The 12,411-nt window shown below is 36.0% G+C and overlaps 1 protein-coding gene across 11 annotated transcripts in view; it reads right to left on the reverse strand.

Moving 5' to 3' along the window:
- Positions 1–12,411, reverse strand: part of IMMP2L (inner mitochondrial membrane peptidase subunit 2) — an 886,893-nt gene that overhangs the window by 631,986 nt on the left and 242,496 nt on the right. Inside the window, exons 5-6 of one of the 11 annotated variants that reach the window (XR_014137314.1) lie at positions 3,797–3,901; positions 3,359–3,377 (exon numbers count right to left, since the gene is read on the reverse strand). The exons of the other annotated variants lie outside the window; for them this stretch is intronic. The gene's annotated coding sequence lies outside the window, so the exon portion shown is untranslated. Of the gene's footprint in view, positions 1–3,358; positions 3,378–3,796; positions 3,902–12,411 lie in introns of those variants that run through there. 11 annotated transcript variants of the gene reach the window in all.

The following is a 12,411-nucleotide window of genomic DNA, read 5'->3' on the forward strand; positions in this document are numbered from 1 at the left end:
TAACTCTCTAAGACAAATAAAAATGTGCAAAAAAATTCTGGACGGACACTTCACAAATACATAAGAATGACCAATAGAGACTTGAAAAGATGCTCACATCTGAATTTATCAGGGGAAAAAAAAAAAACATGAAAACCACAGTGCGATACCAATGCACTCCAGTAGAATGGATAAGATTCAAAGTTGGCAATAGAACACATGAACAGACATTTCTCCAGAGAGGATATGCAGATGGCAAATAAGCATATGCAAAGATGTTCAACACCATTAGCCATTAAGGAAGTGCAAATTAAAACCAAAATGTGATATTATTACACAACTATTAGAGTGGCTAAAATAAAAAATAATGGCAATGCCAAATGCTGGCAAGGATGCAGAGAAACTGGATAAATCATACATTGCTGGTGGGAATGCAAAAAGACACAACCATTCTGGAAAATAGTTTGGCAGTTTCTTTAAAAAGAAAAAAAGAAAAGTTAACATACACTACTGGGCGTTTATCCCAGAGAAAGTAAAATCTATGTCTGCAAAAAAGCATATACACTCCAGTTCACAGCAGCCATGTTTGTAACAGTGAAAAATGGAAACAATCCTAATGTCTTTCAATGGGTAAATAGTTAAACAAATGGTGCTACATCCATGTCACCCAGTAATTTAAAGGAAAGAACTAATGACACACATAAGACAATACCTTGGATGGATATTAAGGGAATTATGCTGAATAAAGAAAAGCCAACCTCAAGATTATATACTGTATGATTCCATTTATATAACATTCTTGAAATGAAAAATTACAGAGGTGGTGAAGAGACTGTTTGCCAAGGGCTTCACAAAGGAAGCAGCAAGAGGTGAGGGAAGGGAGCCAAGAGGGATGTGTGAATGTAATAGGCTAACATGAGGAATCTTTGTGGTGATGGGACAGTTCTAGATCTTGATTATGGTGGTGGTTACATGAATCTCAACATGATAAAATTCCATAGAACTGCATATACACGTACATAGAAATCAGTGTGTGTAAAACTAGTGAAATCTAAATAAGCTCTGTGAATTACAACCATGTCACTGGCTTGGGTTTGACACTGTACTAAGGTTACACAAGATATTACCATAGTGGTAAACTAGGTTAAGAGTATATAGGAAATTCCTGTATTATTTTTGCAGCTATCATTCTATAATTATTCCAAAAGAAAAAGCTATTTAAAAAAAGACAAACAATCCCAAGAGTTGCCAAGAACGTGAAGGTACTCAAACTCTTACTCATTACTAGTGAAAGTGTAAAATGACACAAGAACATTGTAAAACATTTTGTAAGTTTTTTTTATCAGTTAAACATACATTTATCATAAGACTCAGAAAGTCCATTCCTAGGCATTTTCCCCCCGAAAAAGAAAACATATAAAGCCTTGTGTACAAATATTCTTTCCAGCTTTATTCACCATAGCCAAAAACTAGAAACAATCCAAATGTCCATCAACAGATGAATGGATAAACAAACTGTGGTACATCCATTCAATGGAAAATTGCACAGTAATAAAGACAAATGAACTACTAATTCAAGCAATAGCATAAATGTATCTCAAAAACACGCTGAGCAAAAGAAGCCAGCTTAAAGAGCACATACTATTTGATTCCACTTATGCAAAATCTAGTAAAAAAAACAAAAACATGGGGCGCCTGGGTGGCGCAGTCGGTTAAGCGTCCGACTTCAGCCAGGTCACGATCTCGCGGTCCGTGAGTTCGAGCCCCGCGTCAGGCTCTGGGCTGATGGCTCGGAGCCTGGAGCCTGTTTCCGATTCTGTGTCTCCCTCTCTCTCTGCCCCTCCCCCGTTCATGCTCTGTCTCTCTCTGTCCCAAAAATAAATAAAAAAAAAACGTTGAAAAAAAAAAACAAAAACAAACAAACAAACAAAACTCCCTAACCCATTGTGACAGAAAGATCAATGGTTTCTTGGGCCTGGGGTAGGACTGAGGTGGCACACGACTCCAACGTGTATCTCAAGGGGAAGGAAATGTTCTATGTATTGATTGTGTTGCTAGTTACAGGTATGTATACCTTCGCCAAAACCCAGGAAATTATATATTTAACACAAGTTTATTTTATTGTGTGTATATTATACCTCAGTAAAGTTGATGTTTGTAAAATGTGGTATCACAACAGAGTATCAGGTAGCAATTAGAGGTCATGAACTTGATGTACACGTGGCAACATGAACAAAAGGGAAAGAACCAAATAGGATTTATAGCACAATACTTGGTATTCATGGAGAGGCAGCTAATCATAGTTAAAGGTGTAGACTCTAGAGCTAAAGGGTCCACGTTGAAATCCGGGCTCCACACCTATGAGTTATGTACCATTAAGTAAATTATTCAACCTTTTTGTGCCAACAGGGATAACAGTACCTACCTCACAGGGTTGCTGTGAGGATTAAATGAATTAACGTTGACCAAAGCTTAAAACCGTATCTGGGATGCGAAAAATGCTATATGAGGTTAAACAATACAAAAAATAAAACCAAATAATCCTTTTTCAAGGATACACATATATCTCAATAAGCTGATGGAGAGCAAATTGTAGGGATATCCATTAAATACTTTACATCAATACTTAATGAAGAGAGAGGAATGGAAACAGGAGGAAAATAAGTAATAAACTAAACTAAAAGAGGGGCTATAAACTGATCAGTGATGAGAGTCAGCCATGAGTAAACAAATTCTGTTCACTACAGGTCATAAAGGAGGAAAAGTACAGTCCAAAGGCAAAACTATTTGGACCATAATTGATTCAAGAAACAACTTACAGACTTCACTCTTTGTCCTGAACTATCAGAGTTATAAATAACAGGTGTATAATGATAAGACTGAGTCATGAGGAAGAAGAGAGACAAAGACAGAGGGCAAAGGTTAGCATACCGTTATACACACATACACATGCAAACACACATACAAACATGAGGATTCAGCAAATTTTAGAGTTTTCATAATGTCCAATAATTGAGATATTATAACAAATCTCAAATCATTCTTAATATTTATATAACTCAACACAAAACTGAAAGCTACATGAAGACAGGATTGTCCTCAGTGCTGGTACATAGCAGTGATATCCAAACAACTGTTAACCCTATTCATTAACAATCACTGAATGCCTACTAGGTAGTAGATGTTCTGCGGAGCTCTATATCGAATACATAATCTTCCAAATGCAACACTAATTAAGCAGGCACTAGAAAATTAAACAAGAGTTGGACATTTTCAGGAGCAAATACAATCTCTTTACCAGTGGGGTTTTGCCAGAATATTCTTTAAAAGTAGCTGAGTCAGAGGAAAAACAAATGTATGCTTCTCTACTTTAAAAAGACGAAAAGCAAGCAGGTATCCTGGAAAATAAAGTATTAAACTTATTTATAAGGTAATAATTTATGTAGTCTCTAATCATAAGCAGCATGTACTCTAAAGAGGAATCTCATATGTGAATTAAATATTGGTTGTTTTTGTTTTTGTTTTTGTTTTTTTTGAAGACTCCTGCAGCTACCATGCAAGAAGATTCGCATATGTCCTGTTTACACGTAGGATTTTATTGCCCAGCCAGGGACCATATTAAAGAGAAAGAGAAACAAAAGGATGAACAGCAATCTGCAAATGTGACTAAGCAATGCCTCCCTCCTTATCAAAAAAATTACAGTAACTAGAATATAATGAAAGTAATTATTTCAATAGGACTTTGGGGAAAAAAAACATTAAGGTAAAACTTACTTTCAAGGGGAAAATATCATGATATTCATAGATATATAGATACCTCAAGCATTCTCTGCTGCGTGGCCTCAGTTGAGGAAGTGACACTGGTCCTCTGGGATCACATCACAGTCTTGCAAAGTCAAAAGTCTGGAACAAGTATCACAACCTAAAGAAAGCATGGGTAACATCTGGCACCAAAGCCCAGAGGGATTTGTTTGCAGCTTTACGGAGCTTCTCCACTCTGTCTGCACAGTAGAATCACCTGAAGGTCTTTATAAAAGTACACGACAGACCCCCACTGCTGACCAGTTAAATCAGAATAACTAGGGCTGGAGGCCATACATTCTCTCCTGATCACTCAAAATAATGTGTTCTTTTCTTTACTTACACTTGCTATTTTCAGAGAATTGTAGCTTCATACACAGTTTTAAGAAATAATACAGACATAAGCCATGTACCCTTGCAAAACTATAGTACAAAATCACAACTAGGATGTTGACATTGAAGCAGTCATGGTGCAGAACGATTCCATTGCCACAAGGATCCCTCCTTGTCATCCTTTTTGTGGACACAATTACTTCCTTCCTCCCCCTATCTCCAACCCCTGACAACCACTCAATGTTCCCCATTTCATAATTTTCTCATTTCAAGAATGGTACATACATGGAATCATTCAGTATGTGACCTTTGGGGACTGGTTTCTTTCACTCAGAATAATTCCCTGGAGATTCAGCCAAGTTGTTTCATGTATCATCTCTTTCTATTGTGGAGTAGGATTACATGGTACATATGTGTCACCATTTATTTAACCATCCACCTTTGAAGAACATCTGGGATGTTTCCAGTTTGGGCTAATTACCAATAAAGCTGCTGTGAACATTCCTGTACAGGTTTTTGTATGAATGTAAGTTGTCATATCCCTGGAATAAATGCTTAAGAATGCACTTGCTGGATGTCATGGTAACTGCATGTTTAGAGCTTCTAAGAAACTACCACACTGTTTTCCAGAGTGACTGTATCATTTTACATTCCCATCAGCAAAGTGTGAGTGGTCCCATTTCTTCACATCCTCACCAGCATCTGGTGTTGTTACTTTCTTATTTTCGTCATTCTAATAGGCATGTAGTAATAACTTAGTATGGTTTTAACTTGCTTTCCTCCTATGGCTAAAGGTGTTGAACATCTTCTCATGTGATTATTTGTCATCTGTATTCCCTCTTCAGTGGAACGCTTCTTCATGCTTTTTGCCTATTTTCTAACTGGATTGTTTGGTTTTCTGCAGTTAGGTTTCAATAGTTATTTACATATTTTAGACACTAGTTTTTGGTCAGATATGCAGTTTTCAAATATTTTCTCCCCATGTGTAGCTTATGTTTTCATTCTCTTAACAAAGGTCTCTTACAAAACAAATGAGGTGAAATTTACCAATCTTTCCTTTCCTTCTGTGCATCCTGCTTTTGGTGTCTAGTCAGACTCTTTGCCTAGCCCTCGATTCTAAAGATCTTATCCTGTTGTTTTTTGTTTCTGAAATTTGTATACTTTTATGTTTCACATTTAAGTCCATGCTCCATTTTGAGTTAATTTTTGTATAAGGTGTGAGACTTAGGTCAAGGTTCATGATCTCACCTGTGAATGTCCAATTGCTCCAGAGCCCTTTTGTTGAAATGCCTTCCCTTTCTCCATTAAATTACTTTTGTACCTTTGGGCATATCTATGCAAGTCTACTCTGGGTTCCATATTCATTGCAACTGACCTATGTGTCTCTCGCTCCTCCAATACCATATTGTTTTGATTACAGCAGACCTTAATCATAAGAAATTTTACAGTGTGAATTAGGTCACATCAATCTTCCACTTAAAAATCTTCCAAGAACTCTCTGCCACACTTAAAATGGTATCCTAACTCCTTATTCAGGTTCACAGAGCCCTACAAATCCAGATCCTATCCACCTTCTCAGAGAGTATCTCACAGGGTTCATGCCCAGCCTACTACCCATCATCAGTCTTTGTTCTCGGAGCACATCTTAGAAACTCTTCACTGGAATGTTCTTGCACCAGAAATTCACAGGATTGTTTCTTTGTCATCAGCTCTCAATTTAAATGTCACTTCCCTTAAAAAGCCTTCCTGGACTACTCAACCTATCGCATCATTCCTCTTGAATCCTCTATGTAGCAGTGAGTATTACATGACATTTTTATCACTTACATACTTGTCAAATTGTCTATCTTGACTTCCCAAACTAAAATATAAGAACAGGGTTCCATGAGAACAGGGTCCTAAACTGCCTTGTTCATTATGGTATACCCAGTACTTAGAGTAGTGCTTGGCACACAGTGGAGCCTAATTAATATTTGTGGAATAAATTTAAAGTGTTTATGAAGTCTAGAATGGAAAATAGTAACTATGGTATAATGAGAACAACTAATACCTATACATAGCACCTTTTGAAGATCTCTCTGTACACAGACACACATGAATACACACGCATATGCAAATATGTTCACTGAGTCCTAACAATTTTCCTAAGACTTGTTATTACTGTCCTCATTTTATAAATGAGGAAATTGAGACACAAACAGATTAGGTACATAACCAAGGTTACCTGTTGTACTAAGCAGCAGAGCAAGAATTCAGGCCCAGGCTGTTTGTGTACTCCGCCATCACACTCAAAAAGCACTGAAATAAAAAATGTTTTCTTTTCTTCTCTTTGGTTTCTCTAATGGAAATTATGACAACTGCCACCATCTATTACTGAGCACCTTTTATTTGATTACTTCTAGTTCCACTCACCTACAAATATATTGCTCTATCAGGAAAGGGTATGACATTGAATAGATTTTAAGGAGCATTTTCTCAACATGACTCATCTGTGAGATAATTACTAGGGCTAAAACATCCGTATCTTTACACTCTACTTCAGTGACTTAAACCCCAAATACGGTATTCACTACATTTCTTCTCAAACTTAATTATATCCTCCTAGCCTGAAAATAGCTCATGATACTGCCTCATTTGCCCCCCACCCTTGAAACTTTAGAAAGTCAAAGATGGATTTATATAAATGTCATTTTAAATTTTGAAATTTCATAAATACCCAAGATACAAACTTTTAAAAACCCTAATGCATTGTTTTGACCAAAAAATTTCTACTTTTAATTGCCTTGTTCAGCTCTACTGAGAGTTCAAGTTCTTTTTTCCCCTCTTTCAAAGGGGACTATAGAAATCTTAAAAAGTAAAACATTTATTATTTATAAATTATTTCATTATTATATCAACTAGTAAGTATTAGCAACTCCTTAAGTATGAATATATTCTCAGTTCTTCCTTCAAGACAAAAATCACATTAAAAAAAAACACAGTAATGCATCTTTGGCTGAATAAATGAAAAAGCTCAGCCTCATAAAGCAATTCTTGTTTTAGGTACTTACATACAGTTGCTGTTTGGAAGCAGCCAATCTTGATTATTTATTCCTGCACTGCTTTTTCTTATCTCTAGAAAGTGCTTTGAGATTTTAATTCTGTAATCATGACTATGCAAAGTTAGAATATCCTATATATTATTCTGTGAGACTCTCTTCTAATTTTGAGGAGAAATAACTTAAAGTTAATCCTTTTGTTCTTTGTAACTCTACCTGATCTATTTGTCAGAAATAATAATGGCATAACAAGGCAATTTTTTAGACAGGGTAGACAATTTTTTTAATATTAAGCTTCCAAAGGATATGGGCTTCTCAAATTTCTTTGAGTATTTTTTTAAAAAGAAACACAAAAATCAATCTCAGTACCTTTACCAGGGTTCTTCAGGGATTTCATAAATGCTTTTTGGAGAGACCTCATCATTTCCCGTGCAATAAAAGAAAAAGGTGTGATGGAAGGAACAGAATTGAAGGAACACCTATTAAAACCACAAACTCCCCAAAAGAGCTTTAGTCTGAATACTACAAAATACTCTATTGGATACTCTAATAGTCAGCTCTACAGGAAAAGAAAAACATAAAAGTTAATCTCATACATTAATGGAAAGTTTATAGCATCAGAAGAAAATGAATTCCCATATACTATTACCTTCATACACTAAAATGAATTGAAAAAACTAATTATTCAAAAACGAAGAATGGCCTTTGGGAAACTCTGCTAGCTAAAAGGATTTAATGGTCAAAGCTTGTCTGGATTATTATCATGAATTAAACTAATGAGGGGATGAAGATATTGTTAACAGAAGAGAAGCTCCCCTAAAATGCTAACCTTGCCATTTCTGTCACATGATGAGAAATCAATGTCCAAGTAAAACGTGCAGCTAAAGCCTTTTACAGCAAATAAATGCCACAGTATTTATGGAGATAGCTTTCTTCCAAAGCAAAAATATACTAGCGGCTGTAGGGTAGAGAAAGAGGACAACAGCAAACATTGCATCCCAAATGGAAATGAAGTTAATATCCTGAGAATGAATTGAGAAGGGTCAAAATGTAACATTCAGCCATTTGTAGAAATATCACGAGCTCACATACATGTACATTTATATATGTATATACACACCCATATGTGTGCATACACCTATTTACATATTAAATATTACATATTAAATATTTTTTCTGAGAAAAAAACCTGAAAATAGATTAAACTGCCTGTACCTCAATATCCAAAATCAAGACGTTACTTTAAGAAGCATGATAGAAGGTAAATGTCAATAAGAAAACTTAAATACCATCCTTGCCATTCTCCTTAAAAGAAAAACAATGTGCCCAAAGAAGAATGATCTACATGACATCTATGAAGGGATGATTTAGAATAAGAATTTCAAAGTTTGACTGTCTAAGAGAGGGAAGGTCTGATATTGGGGGAAGTGGCCTCAGATTTCAGATTTTAGTTGTGACAGGAAGTAGAATTAAGAGAACTCCTTGACAAGTCTAAGAATATAGGGGGGAAACTTTTGTTTTGGGAGATTGTTTTGTTTTGCTATGAAGTGGAGTCTCTAGAGAGTTGCAAGGGTTGGGAAGACTGGGAAACTGGGAAGGGAAAAGGAGTCAAGAGTACGACATGAGCAAAAGAGAGGGAGGGAAGATTATTGGAAAAGGATTGGCATTCTGGCAGGAACTCAGATGGGCAGCAGCGTGAAGCTCAGTGAGATCAGCTGGCTTTGGGGCTTCCAAAAGAAATCCATTTCCTTAGGGCGAAACTTGAACGACAATTAATCAATTAGCACACTGATTTACGGATCAGTAATATCATATGTGTTCATGAATTTGCTTCAGGTCTATCCCAGAAAGACTGATAAACTTTTAGATACTGAAGAGTCCATTTTCAGGACCTGCAACGCTGAGAACAAACTCCTAGAACCTGGTCCTTGAAACGGCAGCCTCCCTGTGAGCCTGTCACCACTCTGGGTGAGGTCTCAATTCCAGCGGTCTCTATGTGCATTGTTTTTCACAGGAAGTAGTTGAGAATTAGCTGAAGGTACCTCTGGGGAAAAGTGGCAAAGGGAAGGAAAGCGTATGGTAGATGCTTTCTGGAAAGTACCACAAATTTCGGGTATATAGTACAGATCCCCAAATATCATGAAATGTAAAATATAATACCCCAAATTTGCAGGGATTATTTTGATATCTTTATTTAAATAAAACGGACTTAGATCAAAATGTGTGTAATGACTCTCTTTTCATTGTCTTCTTCATTTTATTTTGTATTTCTAAGTTTTCCAAAGAGTACATGTATAATTTCATTAATAACAAGAAAAAATATGAAAGAAGTCTGGCACATATCTGACTTTATCTCATATCAACATGAACATATTTTCAGAAATATTTAAAGGCTTTTAATTTTTGTATAGGAGATCACATTGATGATCAATGGGATGGATATACATATTTTTTTTTGTAATTCAGAAAGGAGGTTAAGGATTGAGATGCTATCATGACAGGCTCTCCCAATAAAACAATGTGGCCTAACCAATCTTTAGGGTGTAACTCAATGACTGAGATCTCATCCATAAAGAGGCCTAGGCTCTAATCGTTAGCCTAACTGATTAATTGCAAAAATCTAGAAGTGTTTATTATTGTTGATTCCTTTGATACTCTTAGAACTAATGTGTTTTCAGAATTGATATATCTTTTTTTATTTTTTTAAATTTTTTTAAATGTTTTATTTATTTTTGAGACAGAGAGAGACAAAGCGTGAGTGGGATAGGAGCAGAGAGAGAGGGAGACATAGAATCCAAAGCAGGCTCCATGCTCTGAGTTGTCAGCACAGAGCCTGACGCGGGGCTCGAACTCGCAAACCGTGAGATCATGACCTGAGCCGAAGTCAGATATCCAACCGACTGAGCCACCCAGGAACCTCAAGAATTGATATATCTTTTAAATAGTTTTTGCTTTACTCTGTGTTTTAAAACTAACATGAACAATAAAATTTTTTTTGTCCCTCTCAGTCAAAACTACAGTGATTACTATTCTTTCTATGAAATATACCTCAATTTAATGACCTCATATCACCTTCTCAGCATAAGGCCTGTTTCTGAAATACAGGTGCACTTTCAATGTTATAAAAATCTAAATACAGGAAGTCAAATTTGGGCCTTACCAAATTTGAATATTTTTCTCATAAAGAATATGATTACAGTCTTTATCCTTCATGAGGAAAAATATTCCTAAATATTTTTCACTTCTTTTTAAAAAGGATGCATTGTAGTTTATGTAATTTAACTCACTGGAGCTGATTGTCAAAAAAAAAAAAAAGGGGGGGGGCATTAAAAATAACCAATGAGAGAAAGAAATTTACAAAAACAAAACATTAATCACCTGGAGTTTTCCCCTAACACTTTGTTGTAACATTATTACAACATTTAGCGCTTTGAATTGCAGTTTGTTTTGAATTACCTATATCCCTCAATTTAGTAGTGAGTTTGGAGAAGGCAAGAATGCACCTTATTCATCCTCATAGCCATACCAGCACAGGGACTAGCACGCAGTTATGACAATTTATCTAGAATTTTCAGTGGCAGTTTCAGTCTCTAGTATCTGACTTTTTTAGAATATTCATAGAATATATCTTCACAGAATACATCAGATAATGATTGGTATTACTCTTCTACTTAAAATTTTTTAATGTTTTTTCCCACTGTTCATATGATAGCATACAGGGCCCCTTTCCTTCTCTTCTACATATAGAACTGCTACCTAACCTTCAAAACCCAGGGCTGCACCCTCTACAAAGTACTTGTACGCATAGGTGTGTGTGTGTTCCCCACTGTCTGCTTACTCCTTGAGGGCAACATCCCAGGGTTATTCACCTTTCTATTGCTACCAGAATGTCTAGCACATAATAGCTACCAACAAATGTTTATTGAATGAAATGACAGATGAAATCTAGCATTTCTGCTTTTTGTTGAGCTTGATAAAAATAGAGCCAATTACTCTCAGTTTTGTAGAGGGATTTTGATGTGAAGTTTCAGGAACTGGACTAAGCACAATCAACTGCCAAACTCCAGTACTCATTTCAAGGTGGCTCCGTAAGATTGGGATCTATAATCTGATGACAGCATCTGGAAAGAAAACGCCAAATCAGATATAGCCCATCACCCTGTTCCTACATGTCTTTCACCATTAAGTGGGGTATAAAAACAGCTATTTATGTGAACTATGTTATAAACAACAGGCACATCTGGATGTCGAGTGCTACCTGTTTTTTTTGTTTGTTTGTTTTTTAATTTCAGGGTGCAGTAATCAAGCTCTTGACCAAATTATTCTATCAACTTGGAGATGCCTCCTAACTTTTGTCCCTTGGGGTGAATCAGTGAAAATGATTAAGTTAATAGGATTAAGAGCCTGCTACCCTCAGCAAAATGAAGGGGAAAACTATAGTAAATATGAATATATATTAGCATTATACTTTTAAAATTTATGCTTATGGAATTGATCACTCATTATTTAAAAAGCCTCTCTGATGTTCAAAGAAATAATTGTAAGAAGCTTTTCTTAAACTTCTGTTTTCTTATTTATTTTCAGGAAGTGAGAGAGTGAGCAGGGGAGGGGTAGAGAGAGAGAGAATCCCCACTACACTCCTCACTGTCAGTACAGAGCCTGACGTGGGACCCAAACTCACAAACCATGAGATCAGGACCTGAGCCAAAGTCCGATGATTAACCAACTGAGCCACCTAGGTGCCCCAGAAGCATTTTTAAACTATTTTTTATTCAGTTCTTAGTTTACCATTTCAGTTCATTTCTCACATATAAATAAAATGGAAAACTCAAAGTCAAAACAAAAAGCATATATCCAAGATCCTCAATTATGTTACAAAAATTTAATACCTCATTTTAATTTTTAATCCAATTTTAGAAGTTTTTTTATTGATATATCTCACAACTGGAAGGTTTTTTTTTAATTTTTTTTAATGTTTACTTATTTTTGAGAGAGACAGAGACGAATGTGAATGGGTTAGGGGCAGAGAGAGAGGGAGACACAGAGTCCGAAGCAGGCTCCAGGCCCTGAACTGTCAGCACAGAGACTGATGCAGGGTTTGAACTCACGAGCTGTGAGATCATGACCTGAGCCCAAGTCGGACGTTCAACAAACTGAGCCACCCAGGTGCTCCTCACAACTGGAAGATTTTAATTTATTTAAACATTTGCCTATTTGGCTGACAGCTGTATCATAAATGTTACCATTTAATTGTTATTTT

The sequence above is a fragment of the Panthera onca genome, chromosome A2 (genome assembly GCF_046562875.1).
Source record: "Panthera onca isolate mPanOnc1 chromosome A2, mPanOnc1 haplotype 2, whole genome shotgun sequence".
NCBI lineage: Eukaryota > Metazoa > Chordata > Mammalia > Carnivora > Felidae > Panthera > Panthera onca.